At 42.3% G+C, this 21,428-nt stretch overlaps 1 protein-coding gene across 1 annotated transcript in view; it reads left to right on the forward strand.

Annotated features, from left to right (window-relative positions):
* Positions 1 to 823: 823 nt before the first annotated feature.
* Positions 824 to 21,428, forward strand: part of stra6 (signaling receptor and transporter of retinol STRA6) — a 112,258-nt gene continuing 91,653 nt past the window's right edge. The window contains exon 1 of the mRNA XM_061969453.2: positions 824 to 1,052. The gene's annotated coding sequence lies outside the window, so the exon portion shown is untranslated. The remainder of the gene's footprint in view (positions 1,053 to 21,428) is intronic.

Here is a 21,428-nt window from a genome sequence, read left to right on the forward strand (position 1 = left end):
CATAAAAATGAAATGCAATACTGTACTTCCTAAAAATAGAACCAAGGGGGAGAAGGTAAAGCGCAAATACAATTGGGGCAAGGATTGAGCCCTGGGGGACCCCATGTGGTAAAGGAGCTGTGGACGACATAAAACTGTCTACTTTTACACAAAAACTCCTGTCGGTTAGGTACGACCGGAACCAGTTGAGGGCGGCGCCCTTAATGCCCACACAGTTCTCAAGACGAGTGATTAAGGTGGCGTGGTCGACGGTGTGGAACGCAGCAGACAGATCTAAAAGCACCAGGACAACATATTTACCAGAATCAGTGGACAGGAGGATATCGTTAAAAACTTTTAGAAGCGCTGACTCTGTGCTGTGGAGGGCTTTAAAACCGGACTGGAACAGCTCAGTGATACCATTATCCTCTAAGAAGGGCAACAACTGACTCTAGACAACCTTCTCTAATATTTTGGAAATGTATGGAAGATTAGAGATAGGTCTGAAGTTAGAGAGGAGAGAGGGGTCGAGGCTGGGTTTTTTAAGTAGAGGTCGTACCACTGCATGTTTAAACTCTACTGGAACTATTACAGAAGAGAGGCTACTATTGATAATGTTAAGGACACTTGATTCAATAGTAGCAAGTACCTCCTTAAACAGGCGAGGTTTAACTATATAATATACAATAAACATTGTAACATCTGTATTACTAAAGTACGTTTCAATATGTGTCTAAAATAATCTATGGGCTTCAACACAGCTAAACAAAGGAGTAGCTAGGAATAGCTCATTCGGCGCAAAGCATTCTGGGAATTGTAGTCATAATTAGGTTAGATAGTTCCCTGCTTGTTGTAAACTTCCCTCTCAAATGGTGAAAAGACATTTAGGCAATTATTAGAAAGTTCATTACTGTGACGGCTGTAGCTATTGATATTTTGACGGTGGTTCATCCGCCATAAAGTGTCTCCAAAACGGTTTGATAGACAAAATAGTACCATTTTTTCATTCATTCGACATTTATTATGTGTCCACGCCTACCTGGTGCTGAACACAGGTGAAGGTGCAGGTGCAGGTGAGTAATCTGTCGTCTCCTCTCCTCGACGTTGTTGATAGAAATGACCCACAAAATAGACTTATTCTGGGCGTGAAAGGAGCACAATGGCGAGTCTGCCTTCAAGCAAAACGAGATGAATTTACCTGAGATGTCACACTTTGCTAATCTCAGGAACTCACTTTGAAAGAAAACAAACTGGTGTGTCGTGTTTTTGTTTGTGCCTTCTAGAACTTTCTCAGATGTAGGATGAATTACGACTATTTCGTCGGTTTACGTCACATTTGTGCTGTCCGTTTTTTGTGTACACTAACAGGCCACAACATTAGGTACACTTGCACGGATTAATTCCAGAGTTGCCAAAAAAAAGTGTTATGCCTCAACACTTAGAAGCATTTTTGGTTCTGATTAAAACTGACATATGTTTTATAACAATTTATGATGTTTTAGTTTGTTAATTATAAATAGAATACACTGTAAAAAAAAATTCTGTAAAAAAAACGGTCATCTACTGACAGCTGCGGCTACCAAAGAAAACCATAAAATTAAAGTAAAACATTGTAAACCAATTAATGATCAAAAACATTATAATTACAGAAATTTTCATGAAACGTTTTACGGAAAAATATCGTGATATTACATGAATTTGAAAGTAATTTAAGAAAACAGAAAATTCTATGTATAATTAATTTGGTATTTTTCTGTACAAAAAATAGAAATATACATAGTTTGTCATTACTTGTTTATTTACAGATAATGTCTTCAATTCTACAGTTTTATAAACAATTTTTTTAAAAATGGAAAAAATACAGTAGAAATTTAGTGTAAATTAACCATAAAAATATGATGTATTTTTTTACAGTGTAGAATGTATATTTTTTTGTCTAGAAGACATATGATCAGAGCTGGCCCAAGGCATAAGCGTACTAAGCGCTTGCTTAGGGCCCCGCGGCCACCAGGGGGCCCCCAAAAGCAATTAACAAAAAATTATTATTTTTTATTTTTTGCATGTACGAGTCTGACTGATGATTTCTAAATGATCAAAGATATATTATTGTACAAAAACACAATTTTAGGTCAACGTTTTTGCACATTGCTGTTTCAGGTTTTTGTTACCAAAAATAATAAAGTCAATCAGAATCAGCTTTATTGTCCAGTTATGTTTAACACACATGGAATTTAACTTCAGTAGACTGCGCTCTCTTTGTACTAAGTAAACATTAAATATGAACAATTAACTAAAAATATAAACTAGTAATTAAAGACTAATATGTACAAGACTGATGAGACAAGATGACACTTTTACTGTAAATACAAAGCTTTATCACTTGGACTGTTCAACCCCAGGCCACTCTTGTAGCTGAATGTTTTCTACATTTTAAGATTAGGAACCATATGTGGCACTCTGGACATCATTCGTTCATTCATTGGTATTATTTATGTTCTTAACTGGGCCACCCCCATATCTTTATAAATGACATGTCATTTGTAAAAACATGCCAGGCTGACAATAGGATAATGTAAACAACACTGCCAGAGCCGCAATGAGTTTATATATTATTTATATATTATTGGCAGAAATAGAGGGCCCCAAAATCAAATTTTGCTTAGGGCCCCATGGAGGCTTGGGCCGGCACTGCGTATGATTAATTAATTTCTTTCTTTTAACGTTCTAAATTGAATACAATTTATTTTAACTACTTTTTAGAAGTATTTTCTTACAGGCGTGTGTATGTTTTAACGCTGAGGAAAACACATTTCCTCTTTTTTTAGTGGGTTAATGCAGTTTAAAAAAAAATCTATTTTAAATTAACTAGTAAACTCTTCTGCCAAATCTCGTGTTCATTGATTTAGGGTTTACTAATTTTAATAAAGCAACATGATATGCACTTTCAGTACACCTAACTCCTGCATATGCCTGAATGTTGTCCGAAAATTTATTAAATATTTAATGTAAAAGGAATGAAAATTACAGAAACATTTAATGGGTTCTTCCTTAACCTTCCATCCAAGATTTGTGGGGAAATTGTATTTTTTATTCATATTTTTTTCATAATTCTGCTCACAATGATGAAAGGATATTTGAATGTAACAGTATTAATTGTATAATGGCACCATACTACACATTTACCTTAATTGTTGTCCCAACATCGTTAATTCCTTGCTGTAAGATGATGGAAAACCTTGCACAATTAATTAAATCAGAAAATTTTTACAATAACTGTTTTGGGGTTTTTTCGTGATCGCACAACTACGATTTGTTGTTTTCATTTTGCTGCTCACAAAGTGAAACTATACCCTCCTTATTACAATGTTTTTTGTTAAGGTGCATGAGGTTGTATTCTCATTGTTGTTGTCATGAATCCATATTGCTGTGTTTCTACTTTAACAACCCCAGAGTTCTGTTTAAAACTATTAACACTGTCATTGATGCTCCCAAATCTGCTGGTTTTGATGCTTCTTTTGAATTCTGTGAAAATTGTCTCCATTTTTTCACTGACAAAATTGTGTCAACTAGAGCCAGTCTATCTCAGCCTTCATATGACCCTTCTGTTCCCCTGCATTTCTCTTCTGTTTTCCATCAGTTTGAGCCGGTGTCCTTTTCTTTTTTAAGTGACACAGTCAGTCATATGAAGCCCTCTGGTTCTCCTGCAGATGCCCTCCCACCTCGCCTGTTTACTTGCTACTATTGGATCAAGTGTCCTTAACATTATCAATAGTTGCCTCTCTTCTGGAATAGTTCCAGTAGAGTTTAAACATGCAGTGGTACCACCTCTACTTAAAAAACCCAGCCTCGACCCCTCTCTCCTCTCTAACTTCAGACCTATCTCTAATCTTCCATACATTTCCAAAATATTAGAGAAGGTTGTCTAGAGTCAGTTGTTGCCCTTCTTAGAGGATAATGGTATCACTGAGCTGTTCCAGTCCGGTTTTAAAGCCCTCCACAGCACAGAGTCAGCGCTTCTAAAAGTTTTTAACGATATCCTCCTGTCCACTGATTCTGGTAAATATGTTGTCCTGGTGCTTTTAGATCTGTCTGCTGCGTTCCACGCCACCTTAATCACTCGTCTTGAGAACTGTGTGGGCATTAAGGGCGCCGCCCTCAACTGGTTCCGGTCGTACCTAACCGACAGGAGTATTTGTGTAAAAGTAGACAGTTTTATGTCGTCCACAGCTCCTTTTCCTACATGGGGTCCCCCAGGGCTCAATCCTTGCCCCAATTTTATTTGCGCTTTACCTTCTCCCCCTTGGTTCTATTTTTAGGAAGTACAGTATTGCATTTCATTTTTATGCCGATGATTGCCAGATTTATTTTCCCATGGCACAAAATAACACGGTTCAACGTCTTACTGACTGCCTGCACGACATCAAAGTCTGGCTTTCAGCTAACTTCCTGAGCCTAAATGAAGATAAAACAGAAGTTATGTTGTTCGGTCCAAGTCGCTCTCCCTCCCCCAACGTTGACCTCGGCACTCTGACCCCGTATCTCAGCGACTCTGTCACAAACCTGGGGGTAAAGTTTGACTCAGATTTTAAATTCGAAAAACAAATCAGCAGCGTCGTTCAAAAAAGCTTTTATCAATTACGCCAAATAGCGAAAGTGAAACCGCTTCTGTCAAGACATGATCTTGAGAAATTAATCCACGCCTTTATCTCGACTCGTCTTGATTATTGTAATGCCCTGTATGTAGGCATTAGCCAGGCCTGCAGCTCGTGCAGAACTCTGCTGCTCGTCTGCTAACACAGACCCGCAGACGTGAGCACATCACCCCTATTTTAGCGTCCCTTCACTGGCTCCCTGTGCGTTACCGAATAAATTTTAAACTCCTTTTATTTGTTTTTAAATGTCTAAACAACCTCGCGCCAACCTATCTCTCCGACCTCCTTCAGCCTTACTGCCCCACCCGATCCTTAAGATCAGCCGATCAGCTGCTGTTGACGGTCCCTGACACAAGGCTGAAGCTTAGAGGTGACAGAGCTTTCGCCGTTGCTGCTCCCAAGCTCTGGAACGACCTACCTCTGAGTGTTAGACAAGCCTCCTCTCTTCCTGTTTTTAAATCTCTCTTAAAAACATACTTTTATTCCATGGCTTTTAACACTGAGTGATATCCATCCTGCAATGGCGCCCCATAATACACCTGCTGTGAACCTGTTTTTATGTTTTTATTAATTCTATTTTAATTATTTATTTTTTATCGTGTTCTGTTTGTGTTGTGTTGTGTTTGCTCGGTACTCGTTTTATCTTTTAACCTGTTCATCGTACAGCACTTTGGCTACCCCTGTGGTGAATTTTAGATGTGCTTTATAAATAAAGTTGATTTGATTTGATTCTCTAAAGTGCAGTGATGTTTGAGGCTTCCATGTGCTTTCCTTTCAATGAAATTCAAACCTACTTCGCTAAACCTGATACAAGTTAACTGTCCGGCTAAATCAAAGCGCTTCTGTGTGATGTCATTAGAAGCGTTCAAAGCATTCTTTGTTCACTGACCCCTTTATTTGTGGGGCTGTTTTTTTTTCTTCCTGAGCACATTTGGTGTGGTGGCTTACAGTGCTTGAGAAACACTTGATTCTCAGGAGTGCTGAGAGAGAAAGTTGTGTTGCTTTCGAAACTAAGTGTGGCTGTAATCCTGCCATAAAGGCTGTATGCTGACATGGAGGCGTGTTGCAAAACAGTCACAGTTTCAGTTCCACTCTGGCTTTCTGCAGTGTCAGATTCCCGCATTCATTTTTGTGTATATAGGCAAGCTTGCATAATGATTTACATTCTCACTTACAAACTTTTATATTATTCCTTCTTATTGTAAAAGTAAAATAATTGGAGAAGGGTGTTGATCTGCACTTTGACCCCAGTCCATGCTTTTGTTTCACTTACGGTAAGTCAGTCACCATTCCCGCCCCCAAACTGTTTCTGAGCTCCACTTTTATAAAACCGCCGGCATACATGTGTATCTTTGGTCACATTCTGTTTATCATTTTTCTCATTGGGAAAAACACAATTGCTATCTATCGGCATAATAGTAAAAGATAGTATTAAATTAATAACAATGTCATCAAAACTGAGCATTCTTATCTTTGTATAATTGGTATTACAGTTGTGTATTTGAGCGTATTTGAAGTGTAAATATGGCCTGGATATTGGAATTTAGACAAAGTTCTTAAGGCCCTATCCACACGGGAACACATGGCGAGGAAAAACCAGCGTCCACAACATGTGGGATAAATAAGTAGCCACGTCCAGATGGTAACAAATCACCTAGAGATGTCATTTTAAAGCATTTATCGGCCGATAATATCGGCAGTCCGATATTATGGGCCGATAAATGCTTTAAAATGTAATATTGTAAATTATCGGTATCGGTTTCAGAAAGTACAATTTATGACAAAAACGCCGTTGTGTACACGGACGTAGGGAGAAGTACAGAGAGCCACTTAACCTTAAAGGCACTGCCTTTGCGTGCCGGCCCAATCAAGCCCGGCCCTAACCAATCTGGCGCCCTAGGCAAGATTTTAGGTGGTGCCCCCCCACATCGGCAGTGAAGTGTATATACTCACAAGAAACCGAATAGCTTTGTCTTTGACCTTTTTTTTACTTAAAGAAAGCAAATTAACAATCACAATAGTTAACAAGATAAACAAAAATATGAATAAATAAATGAATGCAAAAAATAAAAAATGAATATATGAAATACAATATTTTTTACATACATATTGCTTAATTAACATTAATGATGTGCACTTTAACAACTAGGCTTACAACTATACCTAATATATAAAGGGGTGGAAAAGTGACTATTACCTGCAGGGCAAACATTAGCTAACCAGAAGGCAATAACAATGTAAACAAAAAACACCTGCTTAAAAGATCTAATACAAATGTCCCTGAGGAATGTAAGGTGGGAGTACTGTAATTACCTAACGTTACATTATTATTTTCCATAACAATTTAGCCCCCTCCACAATATTAACCCGACGTTAAAACAGAACTAGCTATTTATTGATTAGCAATTGCCGAATCATGTAACATTAGCTTAATGCTAAAAAGCCAGGTTACTATCACATTCTGTAACAGACAAATAATTTCATGTAGGCTAATGTTACCTACCTGCTACCTCTTGTCTTTTTCTCGTTTCTCCTCCTCTTCTTTTCTCTTATTTCTTCCCTGGGCACCTGACAGTTTTGGCCGTTTTGACATCTTGTGTTGATTTTTTGATGTGGTGACGTCCAAAAAGAGTCATGATACGGGAAGGGAGGGGGCACACAGTGCGGGGGGCATAATGTTGTAACAAATAATATTTCTATTATATAGGCTTTACTTTGCATTTTAATTAACGTGGGATTATTTTTTGTATTTAGAAATAATAGTACCAACTTTTTTTTTTTTTCTCCAACATTTGTGGCACTGGCGTGGCGCCCCCTGATGTACGGCGCCCTTAGCATTTGCCTATACGGCCTATGCCACGGGCCGGCCCTGGGCCCAATCACATAATATCTACGGATTTTTACACACACAAGTGAATGCAAGGCATACTTGGTCAACAGCCATACAGGTCACACTGAGGGTGGCCGTATGAACAAGTTTAACACTGTAACAAATATGCGCCACACTGTGAACCCACACCAAACAAGAATGACAAACACATTCCGGGAGAACATCCGCACCGTAACACAACATAAACACAACAGAACAAATACCCAGAACCCCTTGCAGCACTAACTCTACCAGGTTTACCATATACACCCCCCCTACCCTCTACCCCCCCACCACCCCCAACCCTGCCCACCTCAACCTCCTCATGTCCCAAATTCCAAGCTGCTGTTTTGAAGCATGTTAAAAAAAAATAATGCACTTTGTGACTTCAATAATAAATATGGCAGTGCCATGTTGGCATTTTTTTCCATAACTTGAGTTGATTTATTTTGGATTACCTTGTTACATTGTTTAACGCATCCAGCGGGGCATCACAACAAAATTAGGCATAAAAATGTGTTCATTCCACTACTGTATACAGGTAAAAGCCAGTAAATTAGAATATTTTGAAAAACTTGATTTATTTCAGTAATTGCATTCAAAAGGTGTAACTTGTACATTATATTTATTCATTGCACACAGACTGATGCATTCAAATGTTTATTTCATTTAATTTTGATGATTTGAAGTGGCAACAAATGAAAATCCAAAATTCCGTGTGTCACAAAATTAGAATATTACTTAAGGCTAATACAAAAAAGGGATTTTTAGAAATGTTGGCCAACTGAAAAGTATGAAAATGAAAAATATGAGCATGTACAATACTCAATACTTGGTTGGAGCTCCTTTTGCCTCAATTACTGCGTTAATGCGGCGTGGCATGGAGTCGATGAGTTTCTGGCACTGCTCAGGTGTTATGAGAGCCCAGGTTGCTCTGATAGTGGCCTTCAACTCTTCTGCGTTTTTGGGTCTGGCATTCTGCATCTTCCTTTTCACAATACCCCACAGATTTTCTATGGGGCTAAGGTCAGGGGAGTTGGCGGGCCAATTTAGAACAGAAATACCATGGTCCGTAAACCAGGCACGGGTAGATTTTGCGCTGTGTGCAGGCGCCAAGTCCTGTTGGAACTTGAAATCTCCATCTCCATAGAGCAGGTCAGCAGCAGGAAGCATGAAGTGCTCTAAAACTTGCTGGTAGACGGCTGCGTTGACCCTGGATCTCAGGAAACAGAGTGGACCGACACCAGCAGATGACATGGCACCCCAAACCATCACTGATGGTGGAAACTTTACACTAGACTTCAGGCAACGTGGATCCTGTGCCTCTCCTGTCTTCCTCCAGACTCTGGGACCTCGATTTCCAAAGGAAATGCAAAATTTGCATGGTTGGGTGATGGTTTGGGGTGCCATGTCATCTGCTGGTGTCGGTCCACTCTGTTTCCTGAGATCCAGGGTCAACGCAGCCGTCTACCAGCAAGTTTTAGAGCACTTCATGCTTCCTGCTGCTGACCTGCTCTATGGAGATGGAGATTTCAAGTTCCAACAGGACTTGGCGCCTGCACACAGCGCAAAATCTACCCGTGCCTGGTTTACGGACCATGGTATTTCTGTTCTAAATTGGCCCGCCAACTCCCCTGACCTTAGCCCCATAGAAAATCTGTGGGGTATTGTGAAAAGGAAGATGCAGAATGCCAGACCCAAAAACGCAGAAGAGTTGAAGGCCACTATCAGAGCAACCTGGGCTCTCATAACACCTGAGCAGTGCCAGAAACTCATCGACTCCATGCCACGCCGCATTAACGCAGTAATTGAGGCAAAAGGAGCTCCAACCAAGTATTGAGTATTGTACATGCTCATATTTTTCATTTTCATACTTTTCAGTTGGCCAACATTTCTAAAAATCCCTTTTTTGTATTAGCCTTAAGTAATATTCCAATTTTGTGACACACGGAATTTTGGATTTTCATTTGTTGCCACTTCAAATCATCAACATTAAATGAAATAAACATTTGAATGCATCAGTCTGTGTGCAATGAATAAATATAATGTACAAGTTACACCTTTTGAATGCAATTACTGAAATAAATCAAGTTTTTCAAAATATTCTAATTTACTGGCTTTTACCTGTATATATCGGTATCGGTTGATATCGGAATCGGTAATTAAGAGTTGGACAATATCAGAATATCGGATATCGGCAAAAAAGCCATTATCGCACATCTCTAGAGGAAACTGATGTAATACAAATGCTCCACCTACATGTGGCGCTGTAAGACATATACAGAGCCATCGGGATCACCAAATCTATAGAAGCAAGAGTGCAGGCGCCTTGTCACTATATGATCGGTACTGGAAGACATGATCGGTCCACGCATGCACAAAGACTACGTCACTTATTTTGCAACAGTCATGTTTGTGCACGCTGTCACTGTTACCATGGTTTTACTTTTTGAATATATGCTTTATTTCAATAACAATGTAATATAAACATTACATACAAAACAAACTATCAAGGTTACAGTCTTTCAAAACGGTCACTGTCACCATACTAACAATAAATCATCACTTTCTTCGAATGCGGAGGGAAAACACAGCACGTCTTACGGCCGTTCGGCAACCTTTAATTCAACAAAATTAAACAGTGATCACACTTTTAAGTAATTTACTTCTTAATTTACATTAAATATATCAATATACGATGCTGCCAATTAGTGTTGCTTAAAAAATAGATTCACATTTGAATTGCAGTTACTATTTATTCTGATTCTAAATCAATTCAAAATGTTGCAAATGTATTAAATCTAAAAAAAACACATGTACCGTATTTTCCGCACTATTAGCCGCACCTAAAAACCACAAATTTACTCAAAAGCTGACAGTGCGGCTTATAACCCGGTGCGCTTTATATATGGATTAATATTAAGATTCATTTTCATAAAGTTTAGGTCTCGCAACTACGGTAAACAGCCGCCATCTTTTTTCCCCGTAGAAGAGGAAGCGCTTCTTCTTCTACGCAAGCAACCGCCAAGGTAAGCACCCGCCCCCATAGAAGAGGAAGCGCTTCTTCTTCTACTGTAAGCAACCACCCGCCCCCGTAGAAGAAGAAGAAGCGCGCGGATATTACGTTTCATTTCCTTTGTGTGTTTACATCTGTAAAGACCACAAAATGGCTCCTACTAAGCGACAGGTTTCCGGTTCATGAAAAGACGCAATCTCTCCATCCGCACACGGACTACTATTTCACAGCAACTGCCTAAAGACTTTCAAGAAAAGCTGGCTACTTTCCGTGCATATTGTAAAAACAAGATAGCTGAAAAAAAGATCCGGCCAGAGAACATTATCAACATGGACGAGGTTCCACTGACTTTTGATATTCCTGTGAACCGCACTGTGGATACAACGGGAGCACGTACGGTGAATATTCGCACCACAGGGAATGAGAAGTCATCCTTCACTGTGGTTCTAGCTTGCCATGCTAATGGCCAGAAACTTCCACCCATGGTGATATTCAAAAGGAAGACCTTGCCAAAAGAGACCTTTCCAGCCGGCGTCATCATAAAAGCTAACTCGAAGGGATGGATGGATGAAGAAAAGATGAGCGAGTGGTTAAGGGAAGTTTACGCGAAGAGGCCGGGTGGCTTTTTTCACGCAGCTCCGTCCATGTTGATATACGACTCCATGCGCGCCCACATCACGCTGGTTTTTAATATATTATTAAAGTTTGACTGACCTATCTGACTGTTTTTTTGACATTCCCTTTAGCGCAGTTAGATGCGGCTTATAACACGGGGCGGCTTATAGGTGGACAAAGTTTTGAAATATGCTGTTCATTGAAGGCGCGGCTTATAACCCAGGGCGGCTTATGGTGCGGAAAATACGGTACATAAGTATTTACAGCCTTTGCTCAATACTTTGTTTCTGCACCTTTGGCAGCAAATAAAGCCTCAAGTCTTTTTGAATGCGATTCCACAAGCATGGCACACCTATCTTTGGGCAGTTTAGTCCATTCCTCTTTGCAGCACCTCTCAAGCTCCATCAGATTGGATGTGAAATGTTGGTTTTCATCCAGCATGTCTTTGTACATTGCTGCATTCATCTTAGTCTAGTCATGGAGGTGACAAAGAACCCGATGGTCCCTCCTTCGGACCAACAGTTTTCCTCTGTGGAGAGAGGAGAACCTTCCAGAAGGACAACCATCTCTGCAGAAGGGATGTCCCGATCCAGGTTTTTGCACTTCCGATCCGATCCGATATTGTTTTTGCACTTCCGATCCGATACCGATACTGACCGATACTGGCCTATCTGAGCATGTATTAAAGTTTAAAGTTATTTAGCCTACTTAGTTGTCAGAATCATGTTGAAAAAGGTTTTAGTACTCTTGATAACAACTAGCCAGCTGAATTAGGGGAGTTTGAATAATACACAATGGTTGGTAACAAGAAACTGACCTGTTTATTCAAGGATAAACACAAAATAGACAAAATTATACATGACAAACAGAAATGGCATCATTGAACTAGGGCTGGGCGATATGGCCTTTTTTTTAATATTGCGATATTTTAAGGCCTATCGCGATACACGATATATATCTCGATATTTTGCCTTAGCCTTGAATGAACACTTTATGCATATAATCACAGCAGTATGATGATTCTATGTGTCTACATTAAAACATTCTTCTTCATACTGCATTAATATATGCTACTTTTAAACTTTCATGCAGAGAAGGAAATCACAACAAAAAAATTACTATTTTTTCCATACGGTGTTGATGTGGAAATGTTTGCCTCGGCATTTTGATGGTGTGGACGTGTGGCACCGAATGGAGATAAGCGTCTCGACAGACGTTACAATATTTGAACAATGATGACGAAAACTGTTTTCTCTGTTGTGTCCGTGTGTCGAAAATTGCTATGCGCTTTTCTTTTCTTTTTTATTTTGTGCGTGGCATAGATTTGCCGTGCGCAGAGGACGCTTGGGCAATGCGCAATTGCACAGGCGCGCACCTTCGAAGGAAGGTTGCTCGCACGGCTGCGCTAGCATCACAGCTAACGTTAGCCATGCTGCTACCTCTCTGCTGGGAGAGGGCGTATACGTATGTGACGTATGTCGCGACAGTATGTGACGTGTGTAAGAAGGTGCGCTTGCTGTCTGTGAGAGGGAGACACAGGAAATAGTGAGAAGAGCCTGTCGTGTAATGCCAGCAGCTAAAAGCAACTGCGTGAGAATCCACAGACCTGTGGATGTGTTGAAGGTGTGCTGGAAAATGCGGAACGGAAATTAGGGAGCAGCAGAAAAGTGGAATGTATTATTTAAATCGGTGCGTTGGAAAACACGGACCGGAGTTTTTTTTTAAAACTGGATCTGGATCGGCATTTTCCCATGCCTTGCCGATACGCATTTTTTTGCAAATATCGGCGGCCGATCCGATCCGATCCAAATATCGGATCGGGACATCCCTACTCTGCAGTAATTCACCTATCAGGCCTTTTTAGTAGAGTGGCCACACGGGTGCCATTTCTTTGTAGAAAGTTGCCAAAATGCACCTGAAAAACTCTCAGACCAAACAACAAACAAAATGCTCTGGTCTGATGAAACAAAGATTGAACTCTTTTGCGTGAATGCCAGGCATCATGTTTGGAGAACACCAGGCACCACTCATCACCAGGCCAATACCACCCTTACAGTGAGGTGAGGCATGGTGGTGGCAGCATCATGCTGTGGGGATGGTGTGTACAGAGACATCCTGGACGAAAACCAACGCTTCCCATCCAACCTAATGGATCGACAACATATTAAACAAAGGCTGTGAATACTTATGTACATGTGATTTTTAAGTTGTTTTATTTTTTATAAATTTGCAAATTGAAAAAAACCAAAAATGTTACTCATTGTCTTTATGGGGTATTTCATGGACAATAATACATGTATTCCATTTTGGAATAAGGCTCTAACATAACAACATTTGTAAAAACTGAAGCGCTGTGATTACTTTTGTAATGCACTTTATTCTATTTTTATAATAATAAAAAGTATATATATATATATATATATATATATATATATGTATATATATTAGAGATGCGCGGTTTGCGGGCACAACCGCGGAGTCGGCGGATTATCCGCGGATCGGGCGGATGGAATTTAAAAAAAATTAGATTTTATCAGCGGGTCGGGTCGGGTCGGGCGATTGAAATTTAAAAAAATTAGATTTTAAATAGATTCAGGCGGGTGGCAGTTAAACCAATTGGGAAATATATATACATAGTTAAATGTTGTTACCCACATACGAAAAACGAGCAGGCACCTGCAGCATATGCCACAACAGAAGAAAAAAAAAAAAAGAGATGGACACTTTTACGGAGCGGAGAAGGCCCCCGACGCCTCGCCGGGGTCCGGGACCGAGGCCCCTTCCCCCGAGAGGGCCCCACCGGGAGCGATCCGCGAGAAGGGCCCGACGCACGTCCAGGGTCACCACCGCGCCCACCGCACCGACACCCCGCCTCGTCCGCCTTCGCCGCGGCCGGCGTCACGCGCAGCAGGTAAGCAGCTTACCTGCCCGCCACCCCCGTGGCCGGGGGCTCGTAACAGGGGTCACTACGCGCGCTCCGCCCGCGCAGCTTACCTGCCCGCCACCCCCGTGGCCGGGGGCGCGTAACAGGGGTCACTCCGCGCGCAGTGCGCTCACGAAAGGGGTGGGGCTCACCCTGGTTGATATAGACAGCAGGACGGTGGCCATGGAAGTCGGAACCCGCTAAGGAGTGTGTAACAACCCACCTGCCGAATCAACTAGCCCTGAAAATGGATGGCGCTGGAGCGTCGGGCCCATACCCGGCCGTCGCCGGCAGCGAGACGCGCTTGGAGGTGCGCTCAGCGCGGCTCCCATATGATTGCGCACTGGTGTGCGTCTGGGTCGTGACAGCGTGGCACGCGAATGTCTGTGCTGCGTTGGATCAGTCTCCTTTCTTTAACAGGCAAAAGCTTTATAACCTCACTAATGCCTTGCATCGTCTATATTAGATATATAACAACGGGCGGGTGCGGGCGGATGGCGGGCGGATGCAGTTCTGATCAAATGTTAGATCGGGTGGATTGCGGATGGTTGACGACTTTCTGATGCGGTTGCGGATGAAATAATTGCCTATCCGCGCATCTCTAATATATATATATACTTTTTTTTTTTTTTTTTTTTTATTTATTTTTTAATTATTTTTTTTTTTGCCAAAAAAAACCAAAAAACTAAAAAAACAAATATATATATATATATATTTTATTTATTTTTTTAATTATAAAAATAGAATAAAGTGCATCACAAAAGTAATCACAGCGCTTCAGTTTTTATAAAAAAAAACATATACCGTATTTTCCGCACTATAAGGCGCACCGGATTATTAGCCGCACCTTCTATGAATTACATATTTCATAATTTTGTCCACCAATAAGCCGCCCCGGACTATAAGCCGCGCCTACGCTGCGCTAAAGTGAATGTCAAAAAAACGCTGCGCTAAAGTGAATGTCAAAAAAACAGTCAGATAGTTCAGTCAAACTTTAATAATATATTGAAAACCAGCGTTCTAACAACTCTGTCCCAAAATGTACGCAAATGTGCAATCACAAACATAGTAAAATTCAAAATGGTGTAGAGCAATAAATAGCAACATAATGTTGCTCGAACGTTAATGTCACAACACACAAAATAAACATAGCGCTCACCTTCTGAAGTTATTCTTCATTCGTAAATCCTTCGAATTCTTCGTCTTCGGTGTCCGAATTGAAAAGTTGCGCAAGCGTGGGATCCAAAAATGGCCGGCTCCGCCTCGTCGAAGTCATCGGATTCAGTGTCGCTGTTGTTGTGCAGCAGTTCTGTGAATCCTGCCTTCCGGAAAGCTCGGACCACAGTTGTGACCGAAATATCTGCCCAGGCATTTACGATCCACTGGCAAATGTTGGCGTATGTCGACCGGCGCTATCTGCCCGTCTTAGTGAAGGTGTGTTCGCCTTCGGAGCTGTGTGAAAAAAGCCACCCGGCCTCTTCGCGTAAACTTCCCTTAACCACTCGCTCATCTTTTCTTCATCCATCCATCCCTTCGAGTTAGCTTTTATGATGACGCCGGCTGGAAAGGTCTCTTTTGGCAAGGTCTTCCTTTTGAATATCACCATGGGTGGAAGTTAGCATGGCAAGCTAGAACCACAGTGAAGGATGACTCCTCATTCCCTGTGGTGCGAATATTCACCGTACGTGCTCCCGTTCCACAGTGCAGTTCACAGGAATATCAGTTGCTGTGAAATACGGTAGTAATCCGTGTGCGGATGGAGAGATTGCGTCTTTTTATGAACCGGATCCTTGTCCTTTGTAGGAGCCATTTTGTGGTCTTTACAGATGTAAACAGGAAATGAAACGTACGGTGATATCCGCGCGTTTTTTCTTCTTCTTCCGGGGGCGGGTGAAGCGCTTCCTGTTCTATGGGGGCGGGTGCTTTCCTTGGCGGTTGCTTGCGTAGAAGAAGAAGCGCTTCCTGTTCTACCGGGAAAAAAGATGGCGGCTGTTTACCGAAGTTGCGAGACCGAAACTTTATGAAAATGAATCGTAATAAAGCGCACCGGGTTATTAGGCGCACTGTCAGCTTTTGAGAAAAATTGTGGTTTTTAGGTGCGCCTTATAGTGCGGAAAATACGGTATATATATATTTTTTTTATTTTTTTATTTTTTTTTAAATAGAATAAAGTGCATCACAAAAGTAATCACAGCGCTTCAGTTTTTATTAAAAAAAATAAAAAAATAAAAAAACATATATATATATATGTGTATATATATATATATATATATGTATATTTTTTTGTATTTATTTATTTTTTTTACAATTTTTTTTTTTTTTTAATAAAAAAAAAAAAGTGCATCACAAAAGTAATCACAGCGCTTCAGTTTTTATAAATGTTATGTTAGAGCCTTATTCCAAAATGGATATATATATATATATATATATATATATATATATATATATATATATATATATATATATATATATATATTATTATTATTATTATTATTATTATTATTATTATTATTATTATTATTATTATTATTATTATTATTATTTTTTATTTTTTTTTTTTTTTTTTTTTTTACAAAAATGTAAATATCACAGCACGTTACGTCGCAGAAGTAAAAATCACGTTTGAAGGACGTGACTCATCGTGTCTTCCAGTACTGATCGTGTTGTCTGTTGTCTTTTGCTGCACACCAAACAAACTCAAAGAAGAAGATCATGGAGAAGGAATGCAAGAAACAAGCATCTCTTGTACAGATTTAATGATAAACCGCTGTATATCTTCCAACTGTTGGTATTCATTCATTTTCTACCGCTTGTCCCTCTCGGGGTCGCGGGGGTTGCTGGAGCCTTTCCCAGCTGTATTACGGTTTGAAATCCAAATTTCCATAAAACCGTGATGTATAACCGCACTTGAATAAAATCACGGATCGGCTAGTGTTACATCGCTAATTAGCTTAAATGCTATCATGAATAAAGGAGACATTAACGTCTTTTCCCCTTAAGAAGAGTAATATCCCAATCTCAACGCGTATAAACACTTAGCTGTCTGAGCAACTCAGCTATTCACAAGCTGTGCTCTTTTAGTACAGAGTGATTGATCGATGCAACCAGGTGTCTACGACAGGAAGTGAACTCACGTGGTGTCACATAAACAGGAAGTGAAGCGCACATGTTGTCTTTATTATTGAAGAAAAAACACACTAAAACCTTTACAAATTAAAATGGAAGAAGATAAACATTTTTCAACACTCCAAAAAAACAACAGAAGTAAGCACAATGTTTGATGTTTCTTCTGCCAAGAAAATGTATCGCACATCTTTTTATTTTATGTTTTTATTCTACACTTAGTAAAACATTTCAGTGTTTATAAGTACTTTTTGAGCACATTAAACATCCATCCATCCATCCATCTTCTTCCGAGGTCGGGTCGCGGGGGCAGCAGCCTAAGCAGGGAAGCCCAGACTTCCCTCTCCCCAGCCACTTCGTCCAGCTCCTCCCGGGGGATCCCGAGGCGTTCCCAGGCCAGCCGGGAGACATAGTCTTCCCAACGTGTCCTGGGTCTTCCTCGTGGCCTCCTACCGGTCGGACGTGCCCTAAACACCTCCTTAGAAAGGCGCTCGGGTGGCATCCTGACCAGATGCCCGAACCACCTCATCTGGCTCCTCTCGATGTGGAGGAGCAGCGGCTTTACTTTGAGCTCCCCCCGGATGACAGAGCTTCTCACCCTATCTCTAAGGGAGAGCCCCGCCACCCGGCGGAGGAAACTCATTTCGGCCGCTTGTACCCGTGATCTTGTCCTTTCGGTCATAACCCAAAGCTCATGACCATAGGTGAGGATGGGAACGTAGATCGACCGGTAAATTGAGAGCTTTGCCTTCCGGCTCAGCTCCTTCTTCACCACAACGGATCGATACAGCGTCCGCATTACTGAAGACGCCGCACCGATCCGCCTGTCGATCTCACCATCCACTCTTCCCTCACTCGTGAACAAGACTCCGAGGTACTTGAACTCCTCCACTTGGGGCAAGATCTCCTCCCCAACCCGGAGATGGCACTCCACCCTTTTCCGGGCGAGAACCATGGACTCGGACTTGGAGGTGCTGATTCTCATCCCAGTCGCTTCACACTCAGCTGCGAACCGATCCAGTGAGAGCTGAAGATCCTGGCCAGATGAAGCCATCAGGACCAAATCATCTGCAAAAAGCAGAGACCTAATCCTGCAGCCACCAAACCGGATCCCCTCAACGCCTTGACTGCGCCTAGAAATTCTGTCCATAAAAGTTATGAACAGAATCGGTGACAAAGGGCAGCCTTGGCGGAGTCCAACCCTCACCGGAAACGTGTCCGACTTACTGCCGGCAATGCGAACCAAGCTCTGACACTGATCATACAGGGAGCGGACCGCCACAATCAGACAGTCCGAAACCCCATACTCTCTGAGCACTCCCCACAGGACTTCCCGAGGGACACGGTCGAATGCCTTCTCCAAGTCCACAAAGCACATGTAGACTGGTTGGGCAAACTCCCATGCACCCTCAAGGACCCTGCCGAGAGTATAGAGCTGGTCCACAGTTCCACGACCAGGACGAAAACCACACTGTTCCTCCTGAATCCGAGGTTCGACTATCCAAACTGTAATTACAATTAAATCCCTACATTAAATGACAGGACAACAAAATATGAAGATATGGTCAACTTGGAGTCATCTGCAAGTTTGTTAGCAATGGTTGCATGTTGAGTCATCTCTTGTTCATTGTTCTCATAAAATAGTGGTTTACTTCTCCAGATGACAACAAGTTCTCAAAACTTATTTTCTCAGAGCACCCAGAACTCTGTTGCCAGGCGGATGAACAGCCGGAACAATACAAAACTTTACCATTCTGGGGCGGTATAGCTCGGTTGGTAGAGTGGCCGTGCCAGCAACTTGAGGGTTCCAGGTTCGATCTCCGCTTCCGCCATCCTAGTCACTGCCGTTGTGTCCTTGGGCAAGACACTTTCCCCACCTGCTCCCAGTGCCACCCACACTGCTTTAAATGGAACTTAGATATTGGCTTTCACTATGTAAAAGCGCTTTGAATCACTAGAGAAAAGCGCTATATAAATATAATTCACTTCACTTCACATTCTGACTTAAGAACTGTCCCATGTAGACGGCCTTAGTAAGCCCAACTGGGAACACAACGTTTTGTGTGTCTGTAGCTTTAATGGTCAAGAGCTGTGGTTGTCCATCTTGTCTCTGACCTCTTTGCTTGGTTAAATTAGTGATAAGTTGTTCACTCTTACATTTTACAGTTTTAGTGCACCTGTTATGCACAATAAGAATCAGAATCAGAATCAGAATCCGCTTTATTGTCATTACGCAGGGTAACGAGATTGAGGCCATTCCATACAGTGCGATGTGTGCATGCTAGAAAAACAATGTGCAAATATATAAAAATATAAAAAATATAGAAGTACAATGAATATGGTGTGAAATGAATATATACATGAAAAAACAAAACAAAAACAGGGTGGTTGGTGGAATGGGTTATTGCACCGAAGAGAAGGCTGTTATGAGGGACAATGGGGCAGTCCGTTCAGGATGGTTATGGCCCTGGGGAAGAAGCTGTTCTTTAGCCTGTTTGTTTTGGTTTTAATGCACCTGTAGCGCTTCCCAGAGGGCAGCAGGTGGAACAGGTCAGAGCCAGGGTGGGTGCTGTCCTTGATGATGGCACTGGCTCTGTTGAGGCAGCGGGAGGTGTAGATGTCCGTCAGAGAGGGGAGAGGGCGGCCGATGATCTTCTGAGCCGTCTTGACCACTCTTTGCAGCCTCTCCCTGTCTGCTGCAGTGCAGCTGCCGTACCATACCGTAATACAGTAGGTCAGCAGGCTCTCGATGGACGAGCGGTAGAAGGTCAGCAGCAGGTCAGGCTTCAGGTTGTACTTCCCGAGGACTCTAAGGAAGTGTAGCCGCTGCTGAGCCTTCTTGATGATTGATGTGGTGTTGACTGTCCAGGAGAAGTCATTAGAGATGTGGACTCCAAGGTACCTGAAGGTGTGGACCCTCTCTACACGCTCGCCGTTGATGTAGAGGGGGGCAGGGTCGGTGCTGCTCCTCCTGAAGTCGACGATGATCTCTCTGGTCTTGCTGGTGTTGAGAGCGAGGTTGTTCTCCGAAGACCAGGCCGTCAGCTTCAGGACCTCCTCTCTGTAGGCAGCCTCGTCACCCCTGGAGATGAGCCCGACCACTGTGGTATCGTCGGCGAACTTGACGGTAAGGTTGTCACTGTGGGCCGGACTGCAGTCATGGGTGTAGAGGCAGTAGAGGAGGGGGCTCAGCACACAGCCCTGTGGGGAGCCGATGCTCAGCGTGCGGGAGGATGAGAGGTGCGGGCCAAGTCTCACATTCTGGGGTCGGTCCGTTAGGAAGTCCCTTATCCAGGCGTTTGTGAGAGGGGGGAGGCCAAGAGTGTCCAGTTTATTGCAGAGTCTGTCCGGGATTATTGTATTGAAGGCAGAGCTATAGTCCACAGAGAGCATCCGGACGTAGCTCTGCTGCTGCTCCAGGTGGTTCAGAGCAGAGTGGAGAGCAACAGCGATGGCGTCCTCTGTGGACCTGTTCGCCCGGTATGCGAACTGGTGGGGGTCGAAGTCTGGAGGGATATGGTCCTTGATGTGCTGGAGAACAAGTCGCTCGAAGCACTTCATGATTACCGGAGTGAGGGCCACTGGTCGGTAATCATTCAGGCTGGTGATGGGAGACTTCTTCGGCACCGGGATTATTGTAGATGACTTCAGGCAGGATGGGATGACTGCCTGAGCCAGGGAGAGGTTGAAGATCCTGGTGGGGGGGGGGGGGGGGGGGAGCGAGCTGGTGGGCGCACGTCCTGAGCACCTTTCCAGGTACTCCGTCTGGTTATAAGAGTCCAAGTTGAAAAAACTATTTCCCCAAACATGCTTGAAGGACTTTTTATCTGCCGAAGATAAAGTGAATGAAGTTGAATGAACTCTGTCCTTGATGTTTGTCAAGGTGTATACAGTAGTTGTTGTTTTTATAAATCTAAGGCCCCTCCTACACTAAGGTTATCCAGGCTATATCCCACCTAACCTTATCCTTCCACACACACACACAATGCCACCATTTAAGACCCCCTCCGTCCACCGTCCACCGGCGCAATGCGACCTAGTACGCATGAGCGAAAAAAAATGCTAGCGTCATAGTCACCTCTGACCTGGGAGTGTATCCTTACCCTGTGTTTCAATCAATCAATCAATCAATGTTTATTTATATAGCCCTAAATCACAAGTGTCTCAAAGGGCTGCACAAGCCACAACGACATCCTCGGTACAAAGCCCACATAAGGGCAAGGAAAAACTCACCCCAGTGGGACCCCTGTC

This window comes from Nerophis lumbriciformis, linkage group LG10 (genome assembly GCF_033978685.3).
Source record: "Nerophis lumbriciformis linkage group LG10, RoL_Nlum_v2.1, whole genome shotgun sequence".
Taxonomy (NCBI): Eukaryota; Metazoa; Chordata; class Actinopteri; order Syngnathiformes; family Syngnathidae; genus Nerophis; species Nerophis lumbriciformis.